The following is a 15,621-nucleotide window of genomic DNA, read 5'->3' on the forward strand; positions in this document are numbered from 1 at the left end:
ACAGTTCTTTCTACACATTAACCATTTACAATACTTATTTTGTATGTCACCATAGAAAACACTACTGCATTAATTAATTTTTTAAAAAAGTACTCACAGATCATTTTCTGGTGAAAACAGTTCTGTATGTGTTGTGATGACACAGATTCCCAGGATGCGGTGATAGTTTTTATTGTATCAAGCACACTCCTACTTGGGGTTTCAGTCTTCTACGTTTTAAAGAATAGAAAAACACATCGGAACACACAACTGAATTTGTTGGTTAAATACGTATAAGCTCATTGTTGACGCGGTGATGGCGATTGTCGAGCAATTGCACCCAAGTTTTAATATTTATGTTACTCGTACTGGCTATGTTTTAAAGAATAGAAAAACACCTTTGAACACATTGTGATCTTAATCTGTTGGTTACAATACTGTATAAGTTGATTGTTGGCAAGATGATAGAGATTGTTGAGCGATTTCTTACATACCTAGCAGAGGAACGACAGAGGAACAACAAAAAAAAATATGAAAAACTTTGAAAGTTCGTGTTAAATGAGATCTAATGACACAACGGACTGAAAAACAGTTCGTAATTCGTGGTAACCGAAATTCGCGTTAACCGATAAAACTTTCTATAAGATATAATACATCCCTGCCGGGACCAACATTTTGTTCATGTTAACCGAGTGTTCGTCTTAAGCGAGTTTGTGTTAACGAGGGTTTACTGTAGTGAATATTTCTACACAGGATTATAATATCATATCACTGTAGCATATACGAGAAACCCATACCTGAAAGAAGCTCTCGTCGTCTTCCTCGGTCTCCGTGTCACTCATTTCACTCATTTCCGAGTCACTCTCCTGGATGTTAATGATTAGATTTTGCACCCTTGGTGCCTGTACTACTGGTGCTAGGTTTCGAGAGTGACATTACTTAAAATAAAAAGAACACACGGAACACACATTATTGTACGAAAGGGCTGTATTTAATCTTTCCACAAACTGCTCTTTGTGGCGCACGAGTGAACGATAAGCGAATAATTTTACATCAGCCTTGCTACGAAAACGCTGAACTCAAACTGACCCAGACTTTCAATGTTCGAGAACAATGAAGGGTCATTGTTTATATCGAGACGAATTTAACACCCACAGTTTTCCTTAGACACAACAACTCATCTGCGTCAACACGGTGGCAATGAAAAAAAAAAGGCTGAAGGAAATGAAAGGTGACGTTTCCCTTGTTTCTTCAAGGAACGATAACTCCGTCTGTAGGCGACGGAAATTCATGGGACTTGGACAGTCAGGTTCAAAATGTCTTTCCCCATCTTATGATGAACCTTAAAGTGGCGAGTTTTATGAAAACATCTTGCGCGCAAGAAAAATACAGAACACGGCTTTTAACTTCCGCGCCGCAGTCTCCTAACTGTACAACGTTGCACTCCTGCCATTGGCTCATTGCCACGCACACCCTCTACGTGGCCCCTCCCTATATCGCTTCTAAAAGCGTGCGTCGTATACCTACGGATCGTTTTGCACAAGGATGAATGGAAGAGAGCTCTTGGGGTAGCAGATAGTTGCCAGATTTAAGGTATTCTGAGGAAATGTCAATAGAAAGATACAGAGATTTTGCAAGTTAACATAGCTGGGACACGAGGCTAAAATCTCGGCAAATTCGTTACAGACAACGTGTAACAAATTAGGATTTTTCGAGGGGGAATCTTACAGATCTTTATCCATGTAATAGAAGCTGTTTTGGGTTTCCAAAGAAAATGCTTTATTCCGAATAAATAAATATTTGCAATTGATTAGTTATTTTGTTTATATTTTTTCGAGACGAGACGAGACTTTTCAGGAGCCGTCTCGTCCCGTCTCGTGTCTCGAACTTTAAAAAGCCTGTATTGTCTTGTGGGCAACACTACTGGTGTTTTTTATCATACTTGCATGTAGCGTTTCCTTGTTATTGTTTTATTTGGTAGAAATGTGTTGATAAGTTTGACCAGAGGCGCAACCACGAATTTTTGTCTGGGGGGCAAGTACCGGGATAAACGTGCCAATAATAATAATAATAATTTAATAATTATTATAAATTATAATTTTAATAATGATGATAATGCTAATAATAATAATGTTAATAATATTATAACATTATCATTATTCGCTTCTTGAGTGATGATATGATTAAATTGATGAATGGACACTCATAAACATCCATGCCCATGCCGGGATTCGAACCCAGGGCCAACATTATTATTATTATTATTAGTGGTGGTGGTAGTAGTAGTAGTAGTAGTGGTAGTATCAAATATGTTATTATCCTCGTAAATTATGCAAAAAGGGGATAGAAGTCGGTGCTAAAGCATTTGTGTTCGAACAAAAGATTTGAATTTCTTTTTCAACACGTTCAATTTGACATTAATAATGGAAAACAAGCACACAAACTATTTTTGAAATATAGCAAATGCTTGATCAATGCATTCCAAATATAATTCTTTTTTACATTAACATGCAGTAGCGGCGATTAGGGGGAGCAAGGGGAGGCAGTTGCCCCCCCCCCCACACTTTTTGCTCAGCACTATTAACTCTTTATGGTAAACCTTGTTCTTACACATTATTCATTCAATTTCATGGTCAATTTCATTAAAATAATAATATTTTTCTTAACATAAATTCTTATGAATTTGTTTCGTAAAAATTCACGTGTAGCCACAACCAAGATTCCTCAGGGTTAGAGCAAAGCCGCGAACGAGCAACTCTACGAAACGGTTCTGCAAGGAAGCACAAATGCTTCGTGTAGAAATTATTGCTAACTTAAAAGCTTCAACACTCAATATCAACAATCACAATAACACTTGTGTCAAGCAAGAGGCATTCCCAGGGCTGCAAAACATTTGGACGCTTCACTGCTCCTAGTGTAAACATAAATGTCAACAATTGACATAGAACAAAGACATTACCCCTTCGGCTCCAAAGAAACTGACTATTTTAGCTCAACTTTCGGGTTGGGACCGAGAAGATCGTGGGAAAAGGGAGGGGAGAGGGTTTACAATATTTTCCTAAGGAAATCTTAACACAAACGTGGGATCCGGTCTTATCGTCTTCAGAGGTTTGCAATGCTCGCTGCGTAGGGTCGAATTACTTTCGGAACATCTCCAGTGGACTACGCGAGTCTGTCTAGCGAGCCTAGTGGGTATGTAGAGCCTGAGGAGGGGGCTTAGCGATAGGTTCTGGGTTGAGATGACGTCAGTGGCTCACTTCGTTGTTTGGTTGCTACGAGAGTTGTGACTCGTTTCGAAGCTTCAAATGCATAACAGTCAAATATGTTATGGAAATAGTCTCCTTCTACCTCATTTCGTTTCACAGTATTCGGAATTTTTTTCTTGTAACATATCGCTCACTCCCTGTTCGTACACAATTTTAAGAGCTTTGTGTTCGGTTATTACTGCTGTAGTTGTGAATGTGACAGTGTTTTCTTGGTTCGAAATGTTTCTGTACTGTTCAGCAACTTTATTGCTTCATTGAAGCATCACCAAAGCACCATGCAATATTTATAAAGGTAAAGGAAGGGGCTACTGGTGAAAATAATACAATAGAATCTAGAACCAACTTGTCTCTTAAGTCACCGAGTGACACTAGATTCAGCAGTAGATATGAAAGTTTGCGAGCTGTTGAACAGCATTTGCCACAAATAATGCAGACACTGGAAGAAATTGAAGCGAATTATCCAAGGGTTGGTGGTGAGCTCATGGGTTGATCTTGTGTATAAAGAAATTTGTATTTGGACTAACATTCTTTCAAAATACATTCAAAATCACGATATTTCAGTCCTCGAAGTTGTTGATGTTGCCAAGCAGATTGTAACAAGTATTGCAGATCTTCGTAATGAAAACAAATTTGACATTATTTGGTCTCAGGCGAATATATTTTGTGAATATCATGGGTTTAAAGAACCAGTCATTCCACGTAAGCGCAAAGTTCCACAGAAAATTGGTGGAGGAGATGATCATCCAGCTGTTAATTCATCTCATCACCTGTTATAAAAAACAGCATACTACCCATTTCTTGACAGTATAGTTGAAAACATCAAGTCGCGCTTCGACAAAAATCAACTAACATTGCTATGCCACATGGAAACTGCACTGACTGCTTCATTTCAACCTGACTCTGTCAACAACGAAGAGTTCAAAGAAGCATGTTCTGTTGTTGAGAAAGTCTATGAGATTGAATGTGACAGCTTATCTGCAGAAATTGATGTATTTTCTAAGAAAGACTAAACTCTGATCGAAACAAATCAATTTCCAGATTGGTGTTGGAGTTTAAATCTGAAAAATATCACATTCAACTTGTATACCCAAATATTGTGAAACTTTTGAAATTGTTTTTAACAGTTCCCGTGACTACAGCTTCAGCAGAACGATCTTTCAGTGTCCTCAAAAGGGTAAAAAACTATTTAAGGAACACAACAAAACAAGAACGTTTAACACACCTGGCATTGCTAACCATTGACAAAACGCAAATAAACTTAGATGAATGTGTAGAAATGTACGCTAGAAAGAAACAAAGGCACTTATCATCGTTTTAAGTCTCACTCATGAGTTCTCAGACTTTTAAGTTACTTTTTATTTTAACAATTGCATTTGTAATTTGAAGTAAAATATTTGTAACCTCTTTTGCTAACATTCAATATTTCCACTTAATAATGTACCACGTTTATGAATTTTAGCATTTGGGGCATTAAATACTATATGTAACAAACTGTTATATCTAATTATTTCCGGGGTGTAAGGGGTGCTCACTTCCACGTAGTGCACCCAATAGTCAACCTCACTTCCACGTAGTACACCCTGGACTGCAGACTAACGAGGCTCTGGCGACTGGCCCCATGGCCAGTATAATTTTGTTTGTGTTGTCCTGTTTTTGTCCTTGTGTGTGTGTGTGTGTGTGTGTGTGTGCTGAGTGCCCCTTTACAGCCTCAGTTTTTAACAAAAGTCAGAATATTTTAAGATTTTAGTTATGCAACGTTAGGGTTGTTATGTGTAACGATAAGGGGCTGGACCCCGTATAATGTGACGGGTGCAAAATAGCCTTAGTGCTGACGCACCCATAATTTTATATTCAAATTCAAATTCAAATCTAATTATTTCCCTGTACATTTTGTATGGAACTAAAAACAGATAGTTATTACAGAATATCCATTGCTTGTTGTATTAAATTAACAATAAACATAATCTTACCTTAACATTCCAAAACTCTAATTTAACCTACATCGGTTTCGATAAGTAAATATTTTTTTATCAGTACGCCTATGCTTATTGAGGATGACCCTGAGATGTTATGTAAGTGTAGTGTCTACAGTAGCTCTTTAGTGTGGTATTCTAGGTTATTAAATTTATGGGTTGTTAATGTAAGACCATGTTTATTAATTTATTTAAAAATGAAATAGAATAAAATACGTAATTGAATTGTAATTTGATTTCTGTACTTATAGTGCCTACCTAATGACTAGTCCGCCAGAGTAGAAGATACATGGCGAGCATGTATAGCTCAGATATTTGAGCAGTCTCCCCCCTCTCTTTATAATCCTTGCCGCCCGCCCCCCAGTTTTGGCACCCAATCACCGCCACTGTTAACATGTATAACTTTCATGCACGATATATATGTCACATATATGCAACATGGAGCGACGTGGATACTAAATTGTGTACGTATTCAAAGTTTATTTAATATATATTATATACAACTTATATTATTTAAATACATTTCACAACCAATTCATCCATCTCACAATAAACCAACAGCAAAAATTCCATACATTTTCTCTCACGCTCCCTTTCCTCCGAACTATTGTTCATCGATTTAAAACAAAATCAATGATAACAAGTCTTATTCCCCTTCTGGTAATTTACAATGCATTACAGAAAACAATGATATATTGCGAGCGAAGTGAGCAAGAACATTTTTGGATCCAATTTTTTTGCAGGCTGAAATCACTATTGATTTAATAGGACGCAAATAATTTCACGGGACGCCAATGCATTCTCTCTTTACAACTTTTGTGCCTACCCTATGCATGGACGTCCGCAGGACTTTATCCAGGAAGGGGCAAGGAAGGTATTTTTTTTCCAGGGGGGCAAACAAGGTAAATTTTCCCCAAAAATAGTGTTGTTCCCTCAGAAAACATTGCTTAAATTTGAATTTATCCTATTCATGCAATAATTAAGACATATAATTGTGGCTGAAATGAAATTATATGTGACAAATATATAATTTTTGGTTGACTTTCATTTTCCAGGTGGGGCCACGGCCCCCCCCTTGCCCCCTCCTTCCGGACGCCCATGCCCCTGTGGTGGGTGTACTGGTAACACTTTAAACTGTTGTCCAGTCCCGATAAGCCTTTCTGTGCGTAAAGTGAACTTAAAACCACAAATCAATCAATCAATTTTACAATTTTTTTAAAATTAGATCGTTCGGCGCCCAGGACCGAATCCCGCCGCCCCCTAGCTACGGTCCTGAACTTGATAAGAATAAAAAAAAAAGGCATTGTGAGCGAAACGAGCAAGAAAGTTTTATTAAAAGTATTTTTATTTGCATAAAATTTGAAGTTGTTGGCGGTAATTGCCCCCTGCAGGTACACTTGGTCGTCAATGTTTGTCCCCTTGAACTCACTTCCGTCCAAGGTTGGGGGGGGGGGGGGCAATGGCCTCCCTGCCCCCTGTGGTACCTTCAGAGAGTAGTGCTTATCATTAAAACTTTTGAAGTGGCGTTTTGTCGCAATATACTTCGTGATGCAGATTTTAGCCAACACTGTTGCCGAGATTTCACTCCGTGCTTTCTAACGATATGATGAATGCAAGTTCTCGAAAGAGTGAAAATCAAACCACGCTACCAGATGATATCGAATCCCGTACAGATACGAGAACAAGGGAACAAATATTCCACGGAGGATGTAAAAAAGCTGAACAAGCTCGAAGGTAAGTCTTAATATTTAATTGCTTGTTGCTTAATATTATCCATCAAAGGCAAAATGTTTGAAATATAGGCAAAATGTATAATTTATTTACATGTTGAACAAATATCTTCTGATGTAATATCGGTGAGAATATCGCTTGACACTGCATGACTTTTTTAACTTCCAAACGAAGTTCATAATTCTTTGTAAATGTAAAATCAGAATAGAATGTTATATTTTACGTTAGGCATAATCCTAATAACTACCGTTTTGAGATCATTACTATAGCATAAAATATACGTAGCTTAATATAGATTATATCTGATATCGTTAAATCAACATTGCATAAAATGCTCTATTTTCATTCCTGTAAGTTAATTTCCAACCTACGAAACTCATGCTATTCACATGTACAACATCGGAATGTTTATTACAAATTAGTACTTTGTTTAAATGTTTTTTACTTTGCCCTTGTACAGTGGCTCTCAAAAGTTTTAGGACAACGACATTTTAAACTAGGCAACCCAACTTACCCAAGGTGTTGTTGGGTTGCGTGTAGAGTTAGGCTAAATTTCAGGGTTGCCACATGCACAATAGATATTTATAAAATACGCGAAAGAAAGAAATCCAAGTATTATTGTATAAAACTAGAATAGAAATATCAGTATTACATTTGTTGCAAATGAGAAATACGTACTTTCTGAAAGAAAGAAAATCGATTTTCTAGTATTTCATAGCTGATGAGTCTACACAAAGGAAAAGATGAGAGATGAAACAGAAGGAGACAACAGAGAGGAGAAGAGGGAAAGCAAAAGGGGAAAAGGAAAAGCAAAGGAGGGAAGAAAATGAAGGACAGAAGTGGATAGGAGAAGTAATGAGGAGAAAGGCAAAAGATGCGAGAAGAGATGAGGAAAATGGAGCAAAGAGGAGAGAAGAGAGGAAGGCAAACAGAATGAGAGAAGAGGAGTTTGGAGAGAGGAGAAGAGGAGTTTGGAGAGGAGAAAAGGAGAGAGAAGAGGAGAGTGTAGAATAGAGTGAAAGAGAGAAGAACGAAAAGAAGAGGAGAAGAGAACAGTGGAGTCGGAAATATAAGACAGGAGAGGAGATAAGATGAGTGGAGAAGAGTGGGATGGAGACAAGAGGGGAGAAATGGAGGGAGGGCGATATGAGATAAAGCAGAGGAGAAGGAGGGGAGAGAAGAAGGAGAAGGAGAAGAGAAGAACAGAAAAGACTGGAGACGAGAGGAGGGAAGATGTAGTTGCAGAAAATATCGTCTCGGCGTCAAGAATTGATGCATTGATCAAATTATCGACATGAAACATTCAATAACATTTTAAAATGTATTGGAGAATGTATTAGATGTGTGCGAAATGCCTTTTGGTTGGGTCAGAGCAAGATAAAATCTTCCACGTAAGATCTTTGATTTTACCTGCGATTATACCACTAAAAACATGAATGTAAAATTAATATTTATAAGAGTTTTCCAATTTATCTCCACTTCTCGGATCGTTGAAATGGAGATTTTGTTATTTCCCCTCCCCCAATCGTTATTTCCAAACTGAACAATTCCGTTTCACACGGCGTGGACAATGAGCACAATGGGATATGTCTAAAACTTATGAAAATTTTATGCCACCGGAGGGGTTTGAACCCACGACCGACAGGTTGACGATCCTTAACGGTAACCACTACCCTACAAGCTTGCGCTGCTGAAAGCAGGTAGAAGCAGCTGACGAATGTGAAATGTAGATCAAACTCTCCTCCTACATGTAATGTGCAAAGAATACTTGTTTGTAACAAAGAAAACGAAGGTACTACGAATCGGCGAAAACATTGAATGGAGAATTGCACTTGATGAAAATTGTTCATTCGATATTTACGGAGGTATCCCTGCATTGAACTCGAGTGGGAAAATGGGTAAAATTAGTATGTCCTGAATTGCCACAAACATAAATAGTTTTTTCATTAATATTTGTCAATGCCTTTGAAGCAGTAAACAATTATTGTTAGAGTATCATAATTCACGATCTTATAAATGAAAATATTCCTTTGAACGTGTGTCAATTCATTTTTTTTTTAGTAAATTTTAGTAAACTACCTGCATATTATTCGTGGAAGTGCCCGTTTTTTTCGTTTTCGTGAATGCAACTGGCATATATATGTTAATGATTAATTGGAATGATAATTATGAAGAATGATAAATGGTCATACATAAATTAGAACCAACTTAAAATACACGTTTATGTAAATATTGATCTGTAGTTTTACTAATGAAGAAATTAAATGTGCACTTTATAACTATTATGTAGAATATCTTTGTTTTGCGTTGGTGTATTTAATCTTCTATTTACCTTTAAGAATTTATTCTTATTTATTTCATTTTTATCGTAAAAAATATTTTAATCTATAAGCGAATGAACTTTCTTGTTTAATATACATGTATATATACTTACTTTTTAACAAAGTAAGCTCGGAGACAATCTGTATTCCATTTGCTTATATTGGAAACTTGATCAAACCGGAAATTCTTTTATCGCCTTCGATAATCGAATTGTGTGATCGATTACCCAGGAACATCCTCCATAGGAGATTTCCGAGACCTGGTTACCCTACTCACCCGTAGCTCCCCAATTTCCTCAGGATGGTGGGTTGCCACCGATCCTATACACAGGCCGAGAACATAAGAGACTGAACCCAGGCCGGACTCGAACACATGCCGTCCCGCAGTCGGAGTCCAAAGCACAGTGCCTTAGACCGCACGGTCACGGAGGAGGACTTCTCTTATTTTACTTTTGGCTAATCGCGAGGATGAGGATGAATAATGAATTTAAAATATAAAGAAGGTCACGCACAAAGGACAGGACGGGTCTTCAACCTCTTAGGTGACGAGTTCAAGCCCTAAATATGAGGATTTCAACCTTAGACCTCAATTTCAAAATTATAAACAAAATGCCTATTTACACTAAACTTCTCATCAAGGCCAAAATAGTTTGTAACTGTGAAACTACCACCTGAATGCAAATTGACAGTATTTTTTTTCATGTGAGTAACAATTAAATGTGTGGCACACAGAGATACTTTTTGCGAAATCAATTAACTGTACCCTGACCCAGCCTCTCTGGAGAAAAGCCGCGCATAGTGGAAGAGAAGGAGAGGGGGAAAGGGGAGGATCGAGTGGACAGCGAAACCGTACACGTTGATGCGAAGGTTGGTAACTGCTGTGGCTTTTCTCCCTCCACGCAATCCCGTTCCTCTCACTTGTTCATCGCTGCTCAGATACTTGTTTTCGTTCACGTGCTCCAGAGATAAGTGGGACAGAGTGTAGTTTGCATACATGTAGCAAGTAAAGAAACTTATCTCAGAATGTAAATTCCAGAGAGTATTAAAACGTTTGCTTCAGCAATGCATGACTGATCATACATAATTCTGTTGCCAAAGATTAATGGTCTAAATTCCTTTGAAGACTTGATAGTATATATTTACTAGATTCCAAGTTATAACGAATTATTTCGTAGATGTTCATGTAACTCCAATAAAATTGCTAATAAAATATCCACAAGCTTAGATATACTAATACGAAGAAAGAAATTCAGAGTTAAATTTCAAATGTATGTGTATAAAGTAATTCTATAAGTAAAGAGCTATATGAGAGTATTGAACTTTTCTTTTCTTGCAGGATAAAGTTTACAATATTGAGGCGACAGAATAATTAAGATATATATTGCTCCAAGGGAAACCAAGGGCGTAGTGTATTATTCAGAGTTCTTGATAGCATTGTAAGCTGTCCCAGGTTTGACCCTCCATACGAGGTGTTCTTTCTTTTAAAAAAATCGCCTTCTATTAAACAAGAACATGGTAAGATTATTTGTAATACCAGTGTACGCTGGCTACATTGTTCTGCATCTGGAATTTGACAAAAATATATAAACAAATAAATGAATTGACACACGTTCAAAGGAATATTTTCATTTATAAGATCGTGAATTATGATACTCTAACAATAATTGTTTACTGCTTCAAAGGCATTGACAAATATTAATGAAAAAACTATTTATGTTTGTGGCAATTCAGGACATACTAATTTTACCCATTTTCCCACTCGAGTTCAATGCAGGGATACCTCCGTAAATATCGAATGAACAATTTTCATCAAGTGCAATTCTCCATTCAATGTTTTCGCCGATTCGTAGTACCTTCGTTTTCTTTGTTACAAACAAGTATTCTTTGCACATTACATGTAGGAGGAGAGTTTGATCTACATTTCACATTCGTCAGCTGCTTCTACCTGCTTTCAGCAGCGCAAGCTTGTAGGGTAGTGGTTACCGTTAAGGATCGTCAACCTGTCGGTCGTGGGTTCAAACCCCTCCGGTGGCATAAAATTTTCATAAGTTTTAGACATATCCCATTGTGCTCATTGTCCACGCCGTGTGGAACGGAATTGTTCAGTTTGGAAATAACGATTGGGGGAGGGGAAATAACAAAATCTCCATTTCAACGATCCGAGAAGTGGAGATAAATTGGAAAACTCTTATAAATATTAATTTTACATTCATGTTTTTAGTGGTATAATCGCAGGTAAAATCAAAGATCTTACGTGGAAGATTTTATCTTGCTCTGACCCAACCAAAAGGCATTTCGCACACATCTAATACATTCTCCAATACATTTTAAAATGTTATTGAATGTTTCATGTCGATAATTTGATCAATGCATCAATTCTTGACGCCGAGACGATATTTTCTGCAACTACATCTTCCCTCCTCTCGTCTCCAGTCTTTTCTGTTCTTCTCTTCTCCTTCTCCTTCTTCTCTCCCCTCCTTCTCCTCTGCTTTATCTCATATCGCCCTCCCTCCATTTCTCCCCTCTTGTCTCCATCCCACTCTTCTCCACTCATCTTATCTCCTCTCCTGTCTTATATTTCCGACTCCACTGTTCTCTTCTCCTCTTCTTTTCGTTCTTCTCTCTTTCACTCTATTCTACACTCTCCTCTTCTCTCTCCTTTTCTCCTCTCCAAACTCCTCTTCTCCTCTCTCCAAACTCCTCTTCTCTCATTCTGTTTGCCTTCCTCTCTTCTCTCCTCTTTGCTCCATTTTCCTCATCTCTTCTCGCATCTTTTGCCTTTCTCCTCATTACTTCTCCTATCCACTTCTGTCCTTCATTTTCTTCCCTCCTTTGCTTTTCCTTTTCCCCTTTTGCTTTCCCTCTTCTCCTCTCTGTTGTCTCCTTCTGTTTCATCTCTCATCTTTTCCTTTGTGTAGACTCATCAGCTATGAAATACTAGAAAATCGATTTTCTTTCTTTCAGAAAGTACGTATTTCTCATTTGCAACAAATGTAATACTGATATTTCTATTCTAGTTTTATACAATAATACTTGGATTTCTTTCTTTCGCGTATTTTATAAATATCTATTGTGCATGTGGCAACCCTGAAATTTAGCCTAACTCTACACGCAACCCAACAACGCCTTGGGTAAGTTGGGTTGCCTAGTTTAAAATGTCGTTGTCCTAAAACTTTTGAGAGCCACTGTACATGGTTGAAACGAGTACTTGCTGACCTATTTTCTACAAGAGTTTTTCTCTTTTTATTTTTGAAGCAGGTCGCAAATATTCATATGTATTAAGTAGGTCAGGCTAAGTTAGGTTTGATTCGAATAGATGTAATGTGAGATCCCTGAATGTTTGCAAGTTTCGGACAAAGTTCTGTTATCTTCCTTTACAGAAACGCGTCAGAAAACCGGTTTTGTAAACTGTATGAAGCTCTTCTGTTTTCTTGTCCTTTTATAATTTAGGACGCTCATAATGAGAGTGCATTTCGTCCAATAACCTGATGCTGTATATATTTAAAGTGTAAAAGTACACCCTAACAGTTATGAGACTAAAATCTTACCGTCTATCGAACACAAGTCTGTATGTTTACTGAGAATTTCAAAATGAGTACCGGTATAGATAAATGTTCCCATACTTGCAATACAAGGGCACAGAGCTTCATAGAAATGATAATTTGTCCTGATTATGCTACGTATATTTGGTTCAATATCAGATTGGATTTCAGTAGCCGTTTGTACTAAATAGTTTACTTCGAATACCAGTATGTTTGAAGCTTGACTAGTTTTTCTCTTAGACCTATGACTGATTGATTTTGCATGGATGCCTATTATTAACATTCCATGCAGATAAAAGTTTTTTTTAAAGCTTTTTTGCTTCTTGGCTGGTCTACTATAATAATTCAAATAAAAATATAGTAGGAACTGAATTTCCATTTCATAATGTATTTCTGTTATTTTACCTCCAACTTCTGCTCCTTGGAACAATGATGATGAATAATGATTTGATAAAATGGATGATTTGAACAAAGATAATGAATAAATACATACATGAAACCAGGATTCGAACCTGGAGGAACCTCACTCCATATAGCGTTGCAATCATCACTCTACTATGAAAATATTTCTAACAATTATTTTGCCAATTTCTGTTTTAGGCTCATCATATTTAACATTCATTATAAAGTTAGATCATTGAAGTGAGCTCATATCGTGAACCAAACTGCCCTTTAATAACAGGACGATATCGTTAAGCATTATAGTGCCAATTGGATCCATTATTTTCAATTCCATTTATTCAACATCTGTAAGTTCATTTATTAACTCAACTTGTCTAAGTTGTAACAATGTAATATCAATATTTTTTAAACATGTTTTGTAAGTTCATAGTCTCATATACGATGTTAAAACTATTTTTATTTGTTCCTTTTGCAGATGAGCATTTGAGAAACTAATCGAATTGTCTTCTACCAATAGTAAAGAGCACTATTGAAATTTGTACAAAAGGACAATAGGTTTGACCGACAATGGCAGTTGTATACCATGGCAGTTGGTGTATAAGCTTCTACAGAATATACTGTAAATCAAAAAGTGGACTGTTTGAACTTTACATGGAAGAGTACATACATTTTTGCTTGCTAGCGTAGACACTTGATTGAATGGTGATGATTTACTAGAAATCAAGAGTCCAAAATATGCTCAAGAAATTACGTTTCAAGCCTTAATAATATCTGATAGCTAGTGTTGCTCACGGGACGGGACATGTCCCGTCTCGTCTCGTGTCTCGTCTCGAAAACGAGACGAGATACGAGACGGGACAAGCCTTTTGAAATTCGAGACGGGACGAGACGGAATGCCTTTCTCGTCTCGTTTTCGAGACGAGACACGAGACGGGACGGGGCGGCTTTTGAAAAGTCTCGTCTCGTCTCGAATGTCTCGAAAAAATAAAAGCAAAATTTTTAATCAGTTGCAAATACTTGTTTGCTTGGAATAAAGTATTTCAATTAGAAACGTTGATAAGCGTGTGTTAAGTCAAAATAAGAAGACTATTCTAGAGAGAGGCATGAATGAATACCTAAACTTATTTCCTATACTCTTTCGAAACACAGCGTTACTCCCCATTTTTTTTTAAAAAAAATATTCCAGGTTAATAACTTTATGTTACGATAGTACTCCAGATACTAATACAATTCTGAATAACATCAAGTAAAAGGGCAGGTAGAGAAGGAGGAAGGAGGGGCCAAAAGATCGTGGAATGTCTGCGTCTGAGGTTTATCTTGTAAAAATAGTCTCAGCTCTATAGGTTGGAAAGATAAACGGACCGACGGATATGGTTTATTTTTATTATTTAATTTTTACATCAAAGGGTGTACAGAAGTGATTGTTATTAGGAAGTAGGAAAAGCATTGTAGGAAACATGGCAGTACAAATTGATAAGGAGTTGTTGGGAAAGTTATTAAGGAGTCCAAGATATAAGCAAGACTAAGAGAAGGAGATAATTAGGGACAAATAATCTTGCATTATCCCACTCCGAACAGCTGAGAGTTAAAGAGGAGGAGAAAATACGGGAAATATGGAAAGAAGTAATTTGGTGATTTTAGTGTTGACAGGGAACCACGACAAGATTTTACCACATGATTATTTGCACGGGTTGCGAAATTATTAGAATGTTATGGAAATTTCGGATATGTCTTTGTTGAGAAAAATCTTGTTGTTTCCCTCAGGCATTCTGCAGGTGGTTGGATTCGATTTTTTTACGTCAGTTTGAAGATTATTTCCAATGTTCTTTTTTTATTTCTTTATTTCTTATTTAAGGAGAATACTATTGGATTGTAATAACGAAATACTGAGGCTGATATAGAATAGATTTCAAATGAAGGAAGTGCACTAAGTTCTGTATAATCGTCGTAGAAGGAAACTTTGTTCTATGAGGGGACTCGCCGATGGTACAGTGGTAGCATCGTCCCCTTGTAATTAAGGGGTCCCGGGTTCAATACCCGGCGAAGGCACATTGTGATTTGAACCCCACTTTAAACTGTGGGTCCAGTCCCGATTAGCCTTTCTGTAAATCAGATGAAGGAATGTTGTAACTGTTCTTTTTATTCTGTAAATTTAGCCTTCAAGTTTATGAGCAAAATACATGTAGTATCTACTGTCTACATTTTCACTCGTTATTAAACACATTTCACAAAGTAGTTTTATCGAACTTCAGAGGGAAGCTGACAGCAATGTCAGGGTGGCGGGAGCTTGTTTACGAACAGGGTGTATTCCGAGACTATTTTTCGCCGTTCCCCACTGACAAAGGTTTCGTTTTGAACAATGGACACCGTTGCTTCAGGGGGCAAACACCAAACATAGGGCGATTAG

The sequence above is a fragment of the Lepisma saccharinum genome, chromosome 6 (assembly GCF_977018435.1).
Source record: "Lepisma saccharinum chromosome 6, izLepSacc3.1, whole genome shotgun sequence".
NCBI classification, from domain to species: domain Eukaryota; kingdom Metazoa; phylum Arthropoda; class Insecta; order Zygentoma; family Lepismatidae; genus Lepisma; species Lepisma saccharinum.